At 49.5% G+C, this 20,116-nt stretch overlaps 1 protein-coding gene across 2 annotated transcripts in view; it reads right to left on the reverse strand.

Annotated features, from left to right (window-relative positions):
• Positions 1 to 20,116, reverse strand: part of LOC124186435 (hemicentin-2-like) — a 264,379-nt gene that overhangs the window by 29,352 nt on the left and 214,911 nt on the right. The gene's annotated exons all lie outside the window — the stretch shown is intronic.

The raw sequence follows: 20,116 nt of genomic DNA on the forward strand, positions 1-20,116 counted from the left end.
AAAATCCCGAATTTTTTCGTTCATTTGCTTGTGTTTTATTTGATTTTTTTTCTATGATTATTCCACTTACAATTATTTTTCATTTTATCACATCATTAACCTCAATTACTTCTATTTATATTCCATTATATAGATGAATAATATAGATTTATATGACTATCTATATACGTATATATCTATATATATATATATGTATGTATATATATATATATAGATATTTACGTATATATATGTTGATATTAATCCATATTATACATTTATATAATGGAATATGAATTAAGGTAATCGAGGTAAATAATGTGATAAAACAAAGAATAATTGTGAATGGAAAAATCAAAAAAAAAATAAAATGCAAAATTAACGTATAAATAAACATATTTGGGATATTTGTAATAATTTCACATAATTTTAAAAAATTGAAATGTTGTGTGAAAAAATTTTTTTCTCAATTTCCCTTTTTTTAAAAGTAAATTGAAAATTATAATATACATATATATATTCATATATATATATATTTTCTATATAAATATATATATATATGTATATATATATATATATATATATATATATATATGGGAATATATGTTTATATATATTCATATATATCTATACTATACATTTATATAATGGAAAATGAATGAAGTCAATTGAGGTAAATGATGTGATAAAATAAAAAATAATTGTAAATGGAAAAATCATAAGAAAAAAATCAAATGAAAAGCAAGCAAATGAATAAAAACATTCGGGATTTTTCTGATGATTATACTTAATTTTAAAAAATTGAATTGATGTGAAAAAAATTTTTTTCTTAAATTTCCCTGATTTTGAAGGTAAATTGAGAATTATAATATACATGTATATATTCATATATATACATCAATATATATATATATGTGTATATATGTATATATATATATATATATATATATGTGTATATATATATATGTATACACATATATATATATATCTATATATATCTATGTTGTACATTTATATAATAGAATATGAATAAAGGTAATTGAGGTAAATAATGTGATACAATGAAGAATAATTGTGAATGGAAAAATCAAAAAAAAAACATAAAATAAAAAACAAGCAGATGAATAGAATCATTTGGGATTTATCTGATGATAAAACATAATTCTGAAAAATTGGAATGTTGTGGAAAAAATTTTTTTATAATTTCCCTTTTTTCAAAAGTCAATTGAAATCTATAATATACATATATATATTCATATATACATATATATATATATTTTTATACGTTCATATATATACATATATATACGAATATATATATGTATATTATAGTTTCCAATTGACTTTTGAAAAAAGGGAAATTATAAAAAAATTCTTTTCACATCATTTCAATTTTTCAAAATTATGTATAATCATCAGAAAAATCCCAAATATTTTTATTTATTCGCTTATTTTTTATTTTATTTTTGATTTCATGATTTTTCCATTGACAATTATTTTTCATTTTATCTCATTATTTACCTCAATTACCTTTATTCATATTCCATTATATGAATGTATAGTATAGATACATATGAATATATATATACATATATTTCTATATATATTTACATAAATATATATATATATGTATATATATGAACGTATAAAAATATATATATATATGTATATATGAATATATATATGTATATTATAGATTTCAATTGACTTTTGAAAAAAGGGAAATTATAAAAAAATTTTTTCCACAACATTCCAATTTTTCAGAATTATGTTTTATCATCAGATAAATCCCAAATGATTCTATTCATCTGCTTGTTTTTTATTTTATGTTTTTTTTTTGATTTTTCCATTCACAATTATTCTTCATTGTATCACATTATTTACCTCAATTACCTTTATTCATATTCTATTATATAAATGTACAACATAGATATATATAGATATATATATATATGTGTATACATATATATAGATACACATATATATATATATATATATATATACATATATACACATATATATATATATTGATGTATATATATGAATATATACATGTATATTATAATTCTCAATTTACCTTCAAAATCAGGGAAATTTAAGAAAAAAATTTTTTTCACATCAATTCAATTTTTTAAAATTAAGTATAATCATCAGAAAAATCCCGAATGTTTTTATTCATTTGCTTGCTTTTCATTTGATTTTTTTCTTATGATTTTTCCATTTACAATTATTTTTTATTTTATCACATCATTTACCTCAATTGACTTCATTCATTTTCCATTATATAAATGTATAGTATAGATATATATGAATATATATAAACATATATTCCCATATATATATATATATATATATATATATATATACATATATATATATATTTATATAGAAAATATATATATATATGAATATATATATGTATATTATAATTTTCAATTTACTTTTAAAAAAAGGGAAATTGAGAAAAAAATTTTTTCACACAACATTTCAATTTTTTAAAATTATGTGAAATTATTACAAATATCCCAAATATGTTTATTTATACGTTAATTTTGCATTTTATTTTTTTTTTGATTTTTCCATTCACAATTATTCTTTGTTTTATCACATTATTTACCTCGATTACCTTAATTCATATTCCATTATATAAATGTATAATATGGATTAATATCAACATATATATACGTAAATATCTATATATATATATATACATACATATATATATATATAGATATATATATTTATATATATATATATATATATATATATATATATATATATATATATATATATATATATATATACACACATATATGTATATATACATATATATGATTATATATATATGTATGTTATAATTCTCAATTTACCTTTGAAATCAGGGAAATATGAAAAAAAATTATTTTCACATCAATTCAATTTTTTGAAATTGTGTATAATCATCAGAAAAATCCCAAATATTTTTAATCATTCGCTTATTCTTCATCTTATTTTTTTTTCATGATTATACCATTCCTAATTATTTTTCATTCCATCTCATTATTCACCCCAATTGCCTTCATTTATTTCTGATTATATGAACGTATATTATAGATATATATGAATATATATATATACATATATATCTATAAATATATATATATGTGTATGTATATCTCTAAGTATATACATGTGGATATATATATATATATATATATATATATATATATATATATATATATATATATATATATATATATATATATATATATATATATATATATATATATACATATATATATCTACATATACGTATATACACATATATATATATATATATACATATACATAAATATATATATATGTTTATTATAATTCTCAATTCACTTTTGAAATTAGGGAAATTCAAAAAAAATTTTTTTTTACATCATTTCGATTTTTTAAAATTATGTATAAACATCAGAAAAATCCCAAATATTTTTAATCACTCGCTTATTCTTCATTTTATCTTTTTTTTCATGATTATACCATTCCGCATTATGTTTTATTTTATCACATTATTCGCCTCAATTGCCTTTATTTATATTTTATTATATAAATGTATAATATAGATATATATGGATATATATATATATATACATATATATCTATGTATACATATATATGCGTGTATATATCTATATGTATATACATGTAAATACGTAAATGTATATACATATTTATATATATGTATATATATATATATATATAAATTCATATATATATTCATATATATATATATATATGTATATACACATGTATATATATATATACATATATATAAATATATGTATGTATATTATAATTTTCAATTTACTTTCGAAGAAAGGGAAATTGAAAAAAAAATTTTTTTCCACAACATTCCAATTTTATAAAATTATGTAAAATTATCAGAAAAATCCCAAATATTTTTATTTATTCGCTTATTTTCTGTTTGATTTTTCTTTTATGATTTTTCTACTCTCAATTATTCTTTATTTTATCACATTATTTACCTCAATTACCTTTATTTACATATCATTATATAAATGAATGATATAGATTTATATGAATATACATATATACATATATATCTTTATGATTATATATAAATATATATATATATATACATATCTATATACATTTATATAAATATATATATGTGTATTATAATTTTTAATTCAATTTTAAAAACAGGGTAATAAAAAAAAAAAAAATTCTTCTCCCATCATTTCAATTTTTTGAAATTATGCATAATCATCAGAAAAATCCCAAATATTTCCATTTATTCGCGTATTTTTATTTTTTTTCTGATGATTTTTCAATTCACAATTATTCTTTATTTCATCACATTATTCACCTCAATTACCTTTATCCATATTCCATTATATAAATGTATTGTATAGATATATATGAATATATATATATAGATATATATCCATATATATATGTATGTATACATATATGTATACATATATACATATTAAAAAAAAATATATATGTGAATACATATATGTATATTATGATTTTCAATTTACTCTGGAAATAGATGTAAATTGAAAAAAAAAAATTTTTTTACAACATTCCAATTTTCTAAAATTATGTATGATTATCAGATAAATCCCAAATATTTTTATTCATTCGCTCATTTTCTGTTTGATTTTTCTTTTATGATTCTTCTATTCACAATTATTTTTTATTTTATCACATCATTTACCTCAATTACCTTTATACATATTCCATTTTATAAATGTATAGTATAGATATATCTGAATATTTTTATATATACATATATCTATATATATATATGTATATATATCTATATATATATATATATAAAAAAAAATACATATATATGAACATATATATGTATATTATAGTTTTCAATTTACTTTCAAGAAAAGGGAAATTGAAATAAAAATTGTTTCCCACAATATTCCAATTTTTTAAAATTATGTAAAATTATCAGAAAAATCCCAAATATTTTTATTTATTCGCTTATTTTCTATTTTATTTTTTTTTTATGATTTTTCTATTTAGAATTATTTTTTATTTTATCACATTATTTACATGAATGACCTTCATTTATATACCATTACATAAATGTATGATATAGATATATATAAATATATATATATACATATATATATATATATATATATATATATGTATATATAAATGTATGTATATATAAACATATAAATATGTATATATATATATATGAATATATATATAAATATATATATGTATATCATGATTCTCAATGTACTTTGAAAAAAAAGGGAAAATGAAAAACAAATATTTTTTCACATCATTCCAATTTTTTAAAATTATGTATGATGAATAGGAAAATCCTGAAAAGTTCCAATAATTCGCTTATTTTCTATTATATTTCATTTTTTCATAATGTTTTTATTTCAGAATTAGTTTTTATTCTATTATATAACTTACCTCGATTTCCTTCATTTATATTATATTATATTGATTTATAATATAAATAAATATTAATATATATATATATACATACATATGACCCTCTCACGCGACTCTGACCGCGCCTGCGTCTCAGCCCCTCAAACGGGCATCCGCCCTGGGACGTCGCGCATTGCCTTTAGCCCAACCCTGACCAAGCTTAACGCTTGTCCTGACGGCCTCTGATATACTTATGGAAGCCCAGCATCACCTTCGGCTGCACACCGACTGTGGCCGGGTCGATGAAACGCACCCCCGGATCGACTCTGGAGGCGCGCTGCCTGTTGCTTGACTCCGACCGCGCTCGTGTTTAGTCCCCTTCGCCGCGGACTAACTCCGTAACGTCGCGCATTGCTTTTCATGCGACTTCCACTGTCCTTGTCGCATGTGCTATGGACATCAAATCGGCCGCCGAAAGCCCCAAGTTGCCTTCAGCTCGACTCACGACATGCTCGTGACGAATCGACGTCGCCGCGAATTGACCCCGGGACGATGCGCATTGCCTTTTGCTGGACTGTGACCGAGCCTAACACGTGTCCTCACGGCCTCAGATCGACTGCGGGACACCCTCCAACGCCTCCTGCTCCCTTTCACGATGCTCGGGTCAAGTCAATACCGCCGTGAATCGACGCTAGGATCACGCGCTCTGCCTTCAGCTCGACTGTGACCGTGCCTAACACGTGTCCCTACGGCCTTAGATCGACTGCGGGACACCCTCCAACGCCTCCTGCTCCACTCCAACGATGCTCGTGTCGAGTCCCGGCTGCCACTGATCGACTCAGGGGCGACACGCATTGCCTTCTGCTCGACTGTGACCGTGCCAAACACGTGACCTCACGGCCTCGGGTCGACTGCGGGACGCCCTCCAGCGCCTGATGCTCCACTCTATCGATGCTCGTGTCGAGTCCCCGCTGCCACCGATCGACTCTGGGGCGACGCGCACTGCCTCCTGCTCGATTGTGACCGTGCCTAACTCGTGTCCTCACGGCTTCCGATCGACGTCGAGACGCCCCTCAACACCTCCCGCTTCATTCCAATGATGCACGTGTCGAGTCGCCACTGCCACCCATCGACTCTGGGGCGACGCGCACTGCCTCCTGCTCGATTGTGACCGTGCCTAACTCGTGTCCTTACGGCTTCTGATCGACTGCGGGACGCTTACCGTCGCCCTCTGCTTCACTCCGACGATTTTCGTGTCCAGTCCCTACTCTCTCCGATCGACTCTGGGGCGACGCGCATTGCCTTCTGCGCGACCGTGACCGTGCCCAGCTCGTAGCACCACGGCCTCAGATCGACTGCGGGACGCACTCTAAAGCCTCCTGCTCCTCTCCGATGATGCCCGTGTCGAGACCCCACCGCCGCTGATCGACTCTGGGGCGACGCGCACTGCCTACCGCCCGACCGTGACCGTGCCCAACCTGTGTTCCTACTGCCGCAGATCGACTGCGGGACGCCCTCCAGCGCCTCATGCTCTACTCCAACGATGCTCGTGTCGTGTCGCCACTGCCACCGATCGACTCTGGGGCGACGCGCACTGTCTTTTGCTCGACTGTGACCGTGCTCAACTCGTGCTCCCACGGCCACAGATCGACCGCGGGACACCCTCCGACGCCTCCTGCTCTTTTTTACGATGCTCAGGTCAAGTCAACACTGCCGTGAAAAGGCGCTGCGATCATGCGCTCTGCCTTTTGGTCGACTGTGACCGTGCCCATCACGTGTTCCTACGGCCTATGATCGACCGTCGGCCGCCCCGCATCGCTTCCCTGATCCACTCTGACGATGCTCATGTCGAGTCCCCACTGCCACAGATCGACTCTGGAACGACGCGCATTGCCTTCTACTCGACTGTGACCGTACCTCACGCGCGTCCCCACGGCTTCCGATCAACGTCGGGACGCCCTTCAACACCTCCCGCTGCACTCCAACGATGCTCGCGTCGAGTGCCCACTGCCACCGATCGACTCTGGGGCGACGCGCACTGCCTCCTGCTCGATTGTGACCGTGCCTAACTCGTGTCCTTGCGGCTTCTGATCGACTGCGGGACGCTTACCGTCGCCCTCTGCTTCACTCCGACGATTTTCGTGTCCAGTCCCTACTCTCTCCGATCGACTCTGGGGCGACGCGCATTGCCTTCTGCTCGACCGTGACCGTGCCCAGCTCGTAGCACCACGGCCTCAGATCGACTGCGGGACGCACTCTAAAGCCTCCTGCTCCTCTCCGATGATGCCCGTGTCGAGACCCCACCGCCGCTGATCGACTCTGGGGCGACGCGCACTGCCTACCGCCCGACCGTGACCGTGCCCAACCTGTGTTCCTACTGCCGCAGATCGACTGCGGGACGCCCTCCAGCGCCTCATGCTCTACTCCAACGATGCTCGTGTCGTGTCGCCACTGCCACCGATCGACTCTGGGGCGACGCGCACTGTCTTTTGCTCGACTGTGACCGTGCTCAACTCGTGCTCCCACGGCCACAGATCGACCGCGGGACACCCTCTGACGCCTCCTGCTCTTTTTTACGATGCTCAGGTCAAGTCAACACTGCCGTGAAAAGGCGCTGCGATCATGCGCTCTGCCTTTTGGTCGACTGTGACCGTGCCCATCACGTGTTCCTACGGCCTATGATCGACCGTCGGCCGCCCCGCATCGCTTCGCTGATCCACTCTGACGATGCTCATGTCGAGTCCCCACTGCCACAGATCGACTCTGGAACGACGCGCATTGCCTTCTACTCGACTGTGACCGTACCTCACGCGCGTCCCCACGGCTTCCGATCAACGTCGGGACGCCCTTCAACACCTCCCGCTGCACTCCAACGATGCTCGCGTCGAGTGCCCACTGCCACCGATCGACTCTGGGGCGACGCGCACTGCCTCCTGCTCGATTGTGACCGTGCCTAACTCGTGTCCTTGCGGCTTCTGATCGACCGCGGGACGCTTACCGTCGCTCTCCGCTTCACTTCAACGATGCTCGTGTTGAGTCATCACAGCCGTCGATCGACTCCAGGTCGACGCGCGTTGCCTTTTGCTTGACCGCAACCGTGCCTAACGCGCGTCCCCACGGCTTTTGATAGACTGCGTGACGCCGTTTGACACCTCCCGCTACACTCCAACGATGCTTGTGTCGAGTCCACACTGCCGCTGATCGACTCTGGGACGACGCGCATTGACTTTTGCTCGACAGTGACCCGTGCCTAACACGTGTCCTTACGGCCTTAGTTCGACTGCGAGACACCCCCCATCGCCTCCCGCTCCACTCCAACAATGCTCGTGTCGAGTCCCAACACCCACCAATCGACCACTAGGACGACGCGCATTGCCTTCCGTTCGACTGTGACTGAGCCTATCACGTGTCCCTAGGGCCACTGATCGACTGCGAGACACTCTCCATCGCCTCCTGCTCTCTTTTACAATGCTCAGGTCGAGTCAACACTGCCGTGAAAAGGCGCGGGGATCATGCGCTCTACCTTTCGCTCGACTGTGACCGTGCCTATCACGTGTTCCTACGGCCTATGATCGACCGTCGGCCGCCCCGCATCGCTTCCTCGCTCCACTCCGAAGATGCCCATGTCGAGTCCATACTGCGAGAGATCGACTCTGGGGCGACGCGCATTGCCTTCTGCACGACTGTGACCGTGCCTATTACGTTATCCTACGGCCTATGATCGACCGTCGGCCGCCCCGCATCGCTTCCTTGCTCCACTCCGACGATGCCCGTGTCGGGTCCCCACTGCCACAGATCGACTCTGGAACGACGCGCATTGCCTTCTGCTCGACTGTGACCGTGCCTCAAGCGCGTCCCCACGGCTTCCGATCAACGTCGGAACGCCCTTCAACACCTCCCGCTTCACTCCAACGATGCTCGTGTCGAGTGCCCACTGTCAACGATCGACTCTGGGGCGACACGCATTGCCTTTTGCTTGACTGTGACCGAGCCTATCACGTGGCCCCACGGCCTCTGATCAACTGCGAAACGCTAAACGTCGCCCCCCGCTTCACTCCGACGATGCTCGTGTGGAGTCCCCACCCCCATCGATCGACTCTGGGACGACGCGCATTGCCGGAAGCTTGACCGCAACCGTGCCTAACGCGCGTTCCCCCGGCCTTCGATCGACGTCGGGACGCCCGTTAACACCTTCCGCTTCACTCCAACGATGCTCGTGTCGAGTCCCCACTGCCACTGATCGACTCTGGAACGACGCGCATTGCCTTCTGCTTGACCGCAACCGTGCCCAACGCGCGTCCTCACGGCTTCCGATCGACGTCGAGACGCCCCTCAACACCTCTTGCTTCATTACAATGATGCACGTGTCGGGTCCCCACAGCCATAGATCGACTCAGGGAGGACGCGCATCGCCTTTTACTTGACTATGACCGTGCCTAACACGTATCCCCTCGGCCTCAGATCGACTGCGGGACGCCCTCGAGCGCCTCTTGCTCCACGCTAACGATGCTCGTGTCGAGTCGCCGCAGCCGACGATCGACTCTGGGGCGACGCGCATTGCCTTCTGCTCGACCGTGACCGTGCCCAACTCGTGGCATTAGGGCCTCGGATCGACTGCGGGACGCACTCCAAAGCCTCCTGCTCCTCTCCAATGATGCCCGTGTCGAGACCCCACTGCCGCCGATTGACTCTGGGACGACGCGCATTGCCGCTTGCCTGACCGCAATCGTGCCTAACGCGCGTTCCGCCGGCTTTCGATCGACGTCGGGACGCCCATCAACACCTTCCGCTTCACTCCAACGATGCTCGTGTCGAGTCCCGACTGCCACAGATCGACTCGGGGAGGACGCGCATTGCCTTTTACTCGACTACGACCATGCCTAACACGTATCCTTTCGGCCTCAGATCGACTGCGGGACACCCTCCAACGCCTTCTGCTCAACTCTCACAATGCCCGTGTTGAGACCCCACTCTCACCAATCGACTTCGGAACGACGAGCATTGACTTTTGCTCGAGAGTGACCCGTGCCCAACACGTGTCCTCACGGCCTCAAATCGACTGCGAGACACCCTTCATCGCCTCCTGCTCCACTCCAACGATGCTTGTGTCAAGTCCCCAATGATTCTGATCGACTCTGAAGCGACGCGCAGAGCCTTCTGCTCGATTGTGACCGTGCCTGACTCGTGTCCTCACGGCTTATGATCGACTGCGGGACGCTTTCCGTCGCCCTCCGCCTCACTCCGACGATTTTCGTGTCGAGTCCTCACTCCCGCCGATCGACTCTGGGGCGACGCGCACTGCCTCCTGCTCGATTGTGACCGTGCCTAACTCGTGTCCTTACGGCTTCTGATCGACTGCAGGACGCTTACCGTCGCCCTCCGCTTCACTCTGACGATTTTCGTGTCGAGTCCCTACTCTCGCCGATCGACTCCGGGGCGACGCGCATTGCCTTCTGCTCGACCGTGACTGTGCCTAACTCGTGGCATAACGGCCTCAGATCGACTGCGGGACGCACTCCAAGGCCTCCTGCTCTACTCGAACAATGCTCGTGTCGAGTCCCAACACCCATCAATCGACCCCTGGGACGACGCGCATTGCCTTGTGCTCAACTGTGACCGTGCCTAACGCGTGTCCCCACGGCTTCCGATCGACGTCGGGACGCCCTTTAACACCTCCCGCTTCACTCCAACAATGCTCGTGTCGAGTCCCCACTGCCACCGATCGACTCTAGGGCAACGCGCATTGCCTTTCACTCGACTATGACCGTGCCTCAGACGTATCCTCTCGGCCTCAGACCGACTGCGGGACGCCCTCCAGCGCCTCATGCTCCACTCTAACGATGCCCGTGTCGAGTCGTCGCAGCCGCCGACCGTGCCTAACTCGTGGCACCACGGCCTCAGATCGACTGCGGGACGCACTCTAAAACCTCCTGCTCCTCCCCAATGATGCCCGTGTCGAGACCCCACCGCCGCTGATCGACTCTGGGGCGACGCGCACTGCCTTCTGCCCGACCGTGACCGTGCCCAACCTGTGTTCCTACTGCCGCAGATCGACTGCGGGACGCCCTCCAGCGCTTCATGCTTTACTCCAACGATGCTCGTGTCGAGTCGCCTCTGCCACCGATCGACTCTGGGGCGACGCGCACTGCCTTTTGCTCGACTGTGACCGTGCCCAACTCGTGCTCCCACGGCCACAGATCGACCGCGGGACACCCTCCATTGCCTCCTGCTCTCTTTTACAATGCTCAGGTCGAGTCAACACTGCCGTGAAAAGGCGCGGGGATCATGCGCTCTGCCTTTTGCACGACTGTGACCGTGCCTATCACGTGTTCATACGGCCTATGATCGACCGTCGGCCGCCCCGCATCGCTTCCTTGCTCCACTCTGACGATGCTCATGTCGAGTCCACACTGCCACAGATCGACTCTGGAACGACGCGCATTGCCTTCTGCTCGACTGTGACCGTGCCTCACGCGCGTCCCCACGGCTTCCGATCGTCGTCGGGGGGCCCTTCAACACCTCCCGCTGCACTCCAACGATGCTCGCGTCGAGTGCCCACTGCCACCGATCGACTCTGGGGCGACGCGCACTGCCCTCTGCTCGACTGTGACCGTGCCTGCTGCGCATCCCCACGGCCACAGATCGACTGCGGGACGCCCTCCAGCGCCTCATGCTCCACTCCAACGATGCTCGTACTAAGTCCTCACTGCCACCGATCGACTCAGGGTCGACGCACGTTTCCATTTGCTTGACCGCAACCGTGCCCAACGCGCGTCCACACGGCTCCCGATCGACGTCGAGACGCCCCTCAACACCTCTTGCTTCCTTTCAATGATGCACGTGTCGGGTCCCCACTGCCACGGATCGACTCCGGGAGGACGCGCATTGCCTTTTACTCGACTATGACCGTGCCTATCACGTGTCCCCACGGCCTCAGATCGACTGCGGGACGCCCTCCAGCGCCTCATGCTTCACTCTAACGATGCTCGTGTCGAGTCGCTGCAGCCGACGATCGACTCTGGAGCGACGCGCATTGCCTTCTGCTCGACCGTGACCGTGCCTAACTCGTGTCATTACGGCCCCAGATCGACTGCGGGACGCACTCCAAAGCCTCCTGCTCCTCTCCAATGATGCCCGTGTCGAGACCCCACCGCCGCCAATCGACACTGGGACGACGCGCATTGCCCTTTGCTCGACTGTGACCGTGCCTGACGCTCGTCCCCCCGGCTTCTGATCGACGTCGGGACGCCCTTTGACACCTTCCGCTTCACTCCAACGATGCTCGTGTCAAGTCCCCACTGCCACTGATCGACTCTGGGAGAACGCGCATTGCCTTTTACTCGACTATGACCGTGCCTAACACGTATCCCCTCGGCCTCAGATCGACTGCGGGACGCCCTCGAGCGCCTCTCGCTCCACTCCAACGATGCTCGTGCTGAGTCCTCACTGCCACCGATCGACTCCAGGTCGACGCGCGTTGCCTCTAGCTTGACCGCAACTGTGCCTAACGCGCGTCCCCACGGCTTCCGAACGACGTCGGGACGGCCGTTAACACCTTCCGCTTCGCTCCAACGATGCTCGTGTCGAGTCCCCACTGCCACCGATCGACTCCAGGTCGACGCGCGTTGCCTCTAGCTTGACCGCAACTGTGCCTAACGCGCGTCCCCACGGCTTCCGAACGACGTCGGGACGGCCGTTAACACCTTCCGCTTCGCTCCAACGATGCTTGTGTCGAGTCCCCACTGATTGTGATCGTCTCTGGGACGACCCGCTTTGCCTTCTGCTTGACCGCAACCGTGCCTAACGCGCGTTTCCCCGGCTTTCGATCGACGTCGGGACGGCCGTTAACACCTTCCGCTTCGCTCCAACGATGCTCGTGTCGAGTCCCCACTGCCACTGATCGACTCTGGGGCGACGCGCATTGCCTTCTGCTCGACCGTGACCGTGCCTAACTCGTGGCATTACGGCCTCGGATCGACTGCGGGACGCCCTCGAGCGCCTCTTGCTCCACTCCGACGATGCTCGTGTCGAGTCGCCGCAGCCGACGATCGACTCCAGGTCGACGCGCGTTGCCTCTAGCTTGACCGCAACCGTGCCTAACGCGCGTCCCCACGGCTTCCGAACGACGTCGGGACGGCCGTTAACACCTTCCGCTTCGCTCCAACGATGCTTGTGTCGAGTCCCCACTGATTGTGATCGACTCTGGGACGACCCGCTTTGCCTTCTGCTTGACCGCAACCGTGCCTAACGCGCGTTTTCCAGGCTTTCGATCGACGTCGGGACGGCCGTTAACACCTTCCGCTTCGCTCCAACGATGCTCGTGTCGAGTCCCCACTGCCACTGATCGACTCTGGGGCGACGCGCATTGCCTTCTGCTCGACCGTGACCGTGCCTAACTCGTGTCATTACGGCCCCAGATCGACTGCGGGACGCACTCCAAAGCCTCCTGCTCCTCTCCAATGATGCCCGTGTCGAGACCCCGTCGCCACCAATCGACACTGGGACGACGCGCATTGCCTTTTACTCGACTACGACCGTGCCTAACACGTATCCTTCCGGCCTCAGATCGACTGCGTGACACCCTCCAACGCCTTCTGCTCAACTCTCACAATGCCCGTGTTGAGACCCCACTCTCACCAATCGACTTCGGGACGACGAGCATCGACTTTTGCTCGAGAGTGACCCGTGCCCAACACGTGTCCTCACGGCCTCAAATCGACTGCGAGACACCCTTCATCGCCTCCTGCCCCACTCCGACGATGCTTGTGTCGAGTCCCCAATGATTCTGATCGACTCTGAAGCGACGCGCAGAGCCTTCTGCTCGATTGTGACCGTGCCTGACTCGTGTCCTCACGGCTTCTGATCGACTGCGGGACGCTTTCCGTCGCCCTCCGCCTCACTCCGACGATTTTCATGTCGAGTCCCCACTCCCGCCGATCGACTCTGGGGCGACGCGCATTGCCCTCTGCTCGACCGTGACCGTGCCCGCTGCGCATCCCCACGGCCACAGATCGACCGCCGGACGCCCTCCAGCGCCTCATGCTCCACTCCAACGATGCTCGTACTGAGTCCTTACTGCCACCGATCGACTCAGGGTCGACGCACGTCGCTATTTGCTTGACCGCAACCGTGCCCAACGCGCGTCCACACGGCTCCCGATCGACGTCGAGACGCCCCTCAACACCTCTTGCTTCGTTTCAATGATGCACGTGTCGGGTCCCCACTGCCACGGATCGACTCCGGGAGGACGCGCATTGCCTTTTACTCGACTATGACCGTGCCTATCACGTGTCCCCACGGCCTCTGATCGACTACGGGACACCCTCCATCGCCTCCTGCGTCACTCCAACGAAGCTCGTGTCGAGTATCCAATGCCCCAGATCGACTCTGGGGCGACACGCATTGCGTTTGCTCGACTGTGACCGTGCCTGACTCGTGCTCCCACGGCCTCAGATCGACTGCGGGACGCCCTCCAGCGCCTCATGCTTCACTCTAACGATGCCCGTGTCGAGTCGTCGCAGCCGCCGATTGACTCTGGGGCGACGCGCATTGCCTTCTGCTCGACCGTGACCGTGCCTAACTCGTGGCATTACCGCCTCGGATCGACTGCGGGACGCCCTCGAGCGCCTTTTGCTCCACTCCGACGATGCTCGTGTCGAGTCGCCGCAGCCGACGATCGACTCTGGGGCGACGCGCATTGCCTTCTGCTCGATTGTGACCGTGCCTGACTCGTGTCCTCACGGCTTCTGATCGACTGCGGGACGCTTTCCGTCGCCCTCCGCCTCACTCCGACGATTTTCGTGTCGAGTCCCCACTCCCGCCGATCGACTCTGGGGCGACGCGCATTGCCCTCTGCTCGACTGTTACCGTGCCTAATGCGCATCCCCACGGCCACAGATCGACTGCGGGACGCCCTCCAGCGCCTCATGCTCCACTCCAACGATGCTCGTGCTGAGTCCTCACTGCCACCGATCGACTCCAGGTCGACGCGCGTTGCCTCTAGCTTGACCGCAACCGTGCCTAACGCGCGTCCCCACGGCTTCCGATCGACTGCGGGACGCCGTTTAACACCTTCCGCTTCACTCCAACGATGCTTGTGTCGAGTCCCCGCTGATTGTGATCGACTCTGGGACGACGCGCTCTGCCTTCTGCTTGACCGCAACCGTGTCTAACGCGCGTACCCCCGGCTTTCGATCGACGTCGGGACGCCCGTTAACACCTTCCGCTTCGCTCCAACGATGCTCGTGTCGAGTCCCCACTGCCACTGATCGACTCTGGGACGACGCGCATTGCCTTCTGCTAGACCGCAACCGTGCCCAACGCGCGTCCTCACGGCTTCCGATCGACGTCGAGACGCCCCTTAACACCTCTTGCTTCGTTTCAATGATGCACGTGACGGGTCCCCACTGCCACAGATCGACTCGGGGAGGACGCGCATCGCCTTTTACTCGACTATGACCGTGCCTAACACGTATCCCCTCGGCCTCAGATCGACTGCGGGACGCCCTCGAGCACCTCTTGCTCCACTCTAACGATGCTCGTGTCGAGTCGCCGCAGCCGACGATCGACTCCGGGGCGACGCGCATTGCCTTCTGCTCGACCGTGACCGTGCCTAACTCGTGGCATTACGGCCTCGAATCGACTGCGGGACGCACTCCACAGCCTCCTGCTCCTCTCTAATGATGCCCGTGTCGAGACCCCTCTGCCGCCGATTGACTCTGGGACGACGCGCATTGCCGTTTGCTTGACCGCAACCGTGCCTAACGGGCGTTCCCCCGGCTTTCGATCGACGTCGGGACGCCCATTAACACCTTCCGCTTCACTCCAACGATGCTCGTGTCGAGTTCCGACTGCCACAGATCGACTCGGGGAGGACGCGCATTGCCTTTTACTCGACTATGACCGTGCCTAACACGTATCCTCTCGGCCTCAGATCGACTGCGGAACACCCTCCAACGCCTTCTGCTCTACTCTCACAATGCCCGTGTTGAGACACCACTCTCACCAATCGACTTCGGGACGACGCGCATTGACTTTTGCTCGAGAGTGACCCGTGCCCAACACGTGTCCTCACGGCCTCAGATCGACTGCGAGACTCCCTCCATAAACTCCTGCTCCACTCCAACGATGCTTGTGTCGAGTCCCCACTGATTCTGATCGACTCTGAAGCGTCGCGCAGTGCCTTCCGCTCGATTGTGACCGTGCCTGACTCGTGTCCTTAGGGCTTCTGATCGACTGCGGGACGCTCGCCGTCGCCCTCCGCCTCACTCCGACGATTTTCATGTCGAGTCCCCACTCCCGCCGATCGACTCTGGGGCGACGCGCATTGCCCTCTGCTCGACTGTGACCGTGCCTGCTGCGCATCCCCACGGCCACAGATCGACTGCAGGACGCCCTCCAGCGCCTCATGCTTCACTCTAACGATGCTCGTGTCGAGTCGCTGCAGCCGACGATCGACTCTGGGGCGACGCGCATTGCCTTCTGCTCGACCGTGACCGTGCCTAACTCGTGTCATTACGGCCCCAGATCGACCGCCGGACGCCCTCCAGCGCCTCATGCTCCACTCCAACGATGCTCGTACTGAGTCCTTACTGCCACCGATCGACTCCAGGTCGACGCGCGTTGCCTCTAGCTTGACCGCAACCGTGCCTATCACGTGTCCCCACGGCCTCTGATCGACTACGGGACACCCTCCATCGCCTCCTGCCCCACTCCAACGAAGCTCGTGTCGAGTATCCAATGCCACAGATCGACTCAGGGGCGACACGCATTGCGTTTGTTCGACTGTGACCGTGCCTGACTCGTGCTCCCACGGCCTCAGATCGACTGCGGGACGCCCTCCAGCGCCTCATGCTTTACTCTAACGATGCCCGTGTCGAGTCGTCGCAGCCGCCGATTGACTCTGGGGCGACGCGCATTGCCTTCTGCTCGACCGCGACCGTGCCTAACTCGTGGCATAACGGCCTCGGATTGACTGCGGGACGCACTCCAAAGCCTCCTGCTCCTCTCCAATGATGCCCGTGTCGAGACCCCACTGCCGCCGATTGACTCTGGGACGACGCGCATTGCCGTTTGCTTGACCGCAACCGTGCCTAACGCGCGTTCCCCCGGCTTTCGATCGACGTCGGGACGCCCGTTAACACCTTCCGCTTCACTCCAACGATGCTCGTGTCGAGTCCACACTGCCACTGATCGACTCTGGGACGACGCGCATTGCCTTCTGCTCGACCGCAACCGTGCCCAACGCGCGTCCTCACGGCTTCCGATCGACGTCGAGACGCCCTTCGACACCTCTTGCTTCATTTCAATGATGCACGTGTCGGGTCCCCACAGCCATAGATCGACTCAGGGAGGACGCGCATCGCCTTTCACTCGACTATGACCGTGCCTAACACGTATCCCCTCGGCCTCAGATCGACTGCGGGACGCCCTCGAGCGCCTCTCGCTCCACGCTAACGATGCTCGTGTCGAGTCGCCGCAGCCGACGATCGACTCTGGGGCGACGCGCATTGCCTTCTGCTCGACCGTGACCGTGCCCAACTCGTGGCATTACGGCCTCGGATCGACTGCGGGACGCACTCCAAAGCCTCCTGCTCCTCTCTAATGATGCCCGTGTCGAGACCCCACTGCCGCCGATTGACTCTGGGACGACGCGCATTGCCGCTTGCTTGACCGCAATCGTGCCTAACGCGCTTTCCCCCGGCTTTCGATCGACGTCGGGACGCCCATCAACACCTTCCGCTTCACTCCAACGATGCTTGTGTCGAGTCCCGACTGCCACAGATCGACTCGGGGAGGACGCGCATTGCCTTTTACTCGACTACGACCGTGCCTAACACGTATCCTTTCGGCCTCAGATCGACTGCGGGACACCCTCCAACGCCTTCTGCTCAACTCTCACAATGCCCGTGTTGAGACCCCACTCTCACCAATCGACTTCGGGACGACGAGCATCGACTTTTGCTCGAGAGTGACCCGTGCCCAACACGTGTCCTCACGGCCTCAAATCGACTGCGAGACACCCTTCATCGCCTCCTGCTCCACTCCAACGATGCTTGTGTCAAGTCCCCAATGATTCTGATCGACTCTGAAGCGACGCGCAGAGCCTTCTGCTCGATTGTGACCGTGCCTGACTCGTGTCCTCACGGCTTATGATCGACTGCGGGACGCTTTCCGTCGCCCTCCGCCTCACTCCGACGATTTTCGTGTCGAGTCCTCACTCCCGCCGATCGACTCTGGGGCGACGCGCACTGCCTCCTGCTCGATTGTGACCGTGCCTAACTCGTGTCCTTACGGCTTCTGATCGACTGCAGGACGCTTACCGTCGCCCTCCGCTTCACTCTGACGATTTTCGTGTCGAGTCCCTACTCTCGCCGATCGACTCCGGGGCGACGCGCATTGCCTTCTGCTCGACCGTGACTGTGCCTAACTCGTGGCATAACGGCCTCAGATCGACTGCGGGACGCACTCCAAGGCCTCCTGCTCTACTCGAACAATGCTCGTGTCGAGTCCCAACACCCATCAATCGACTCTGGGGCGACGCGCACTGCCTTCTGCCCGACCGTGACCGTGCCCAACCTGTGTTCCTACTGCCGCAGATCGACTGCGGGACGCCCTCCAGCGCTTCATGCTTTACTCCAACGATGCTCGTGTCGAGTCGCCTCTGCCACCGATCGACTCTGGGGCGACGCGCACTGCCTTTTGCTCGACTGTGACCGTGCCCAACTCGTGCTCCCACGGCCACAGACCGACTGCGGGACGCCCTCCAGCGCCTCATGCTCCACTCTAACGATGCCCGTGTCGAGTCGTCGCAGCCGCCGACCGTGCCTAACTCGTGGCACCACGGCCTCAGATCGACTGCGGGACGCACTCTAAAACCTCCTGCTCCTCCCCAATGATGCCCGTGTCGAGACCCCACCGCCGCTGATCGACTCTGGGGCGACGCGCACTGCCTTCTGCCCGACCGTGACCGTGCCCAACCTGTGTTCCTACTGCCGCAGATCGACTGCGGGACGCCCTCCAGCGCTTCATGCTTTACTCCAACGATGCTCGTGTCGAGTCGCCTCTGCCACCGATCGACTCTGGGGCGACGCGCACTGCCTTTTGCTCGACTGTGACCGTGCCCAACTCGTGCTCCCACGGCCACAGATCGACCGCGGGACACCCTCCATTGCCTCCTGCTCTCTTTTACAATGCTCAGGTCGAGTCAACACTGCCGTGAAAAGGCGCGGGGATCATGCGCTCTGCCTTTTGCACGACTGTGACCGTGCCTATCACGTGTTCATACGGCCTATGATCGACCGTCGGCCGCCCCGCATCGCTTCCTTGCTCCACTCTGACGATGCTCATGTCGAGTCCACACTGCCACAGATCGACTCTGGAACGACGCGCATTGCCTTCTGCTCGACTGTGACCGTGCCTCACGCGCGTCCCCACGGCTTCCGATCGTCGTCGGGGGGCCCTTCAACACCTCCCGCTGCACTCCAACGATGCTCGCGTCGAGTGCCCACTGCCACCGATCGACTCTGGGGCGACGCGCACTGCCCTCTGCTCGACTGTGACCGTGCCTGCTGCGCATCCCCACGGCCACAGATCGACTGCGGGACGCCCTCCAGCGCCTCATGCTCCACTCCAACGATGCTCGTACTAAGTCCTCACTGCCACCGATCGACTCAGGGTCGACGCACGTTTCCATTTGCTTGACCGCAACCGTGCCCAACGCGCGTCC

The sequence above is a fragment of the Neodiprion fabricii genome, chromosome 7, assembly GCF_021155785.1.
Source record: "Neodiprion fabricii isolate iyNeoFabr1 chromosome 7, iyNeoFabr1.1, whole genome shotgun sequence".
Lineage (NCBI taxonomy): Eukaryota > Metazoa > Arthropoda > Insecta > Hymenoptera > Diprionidae > Neodiprion > Neodiprion fabricii.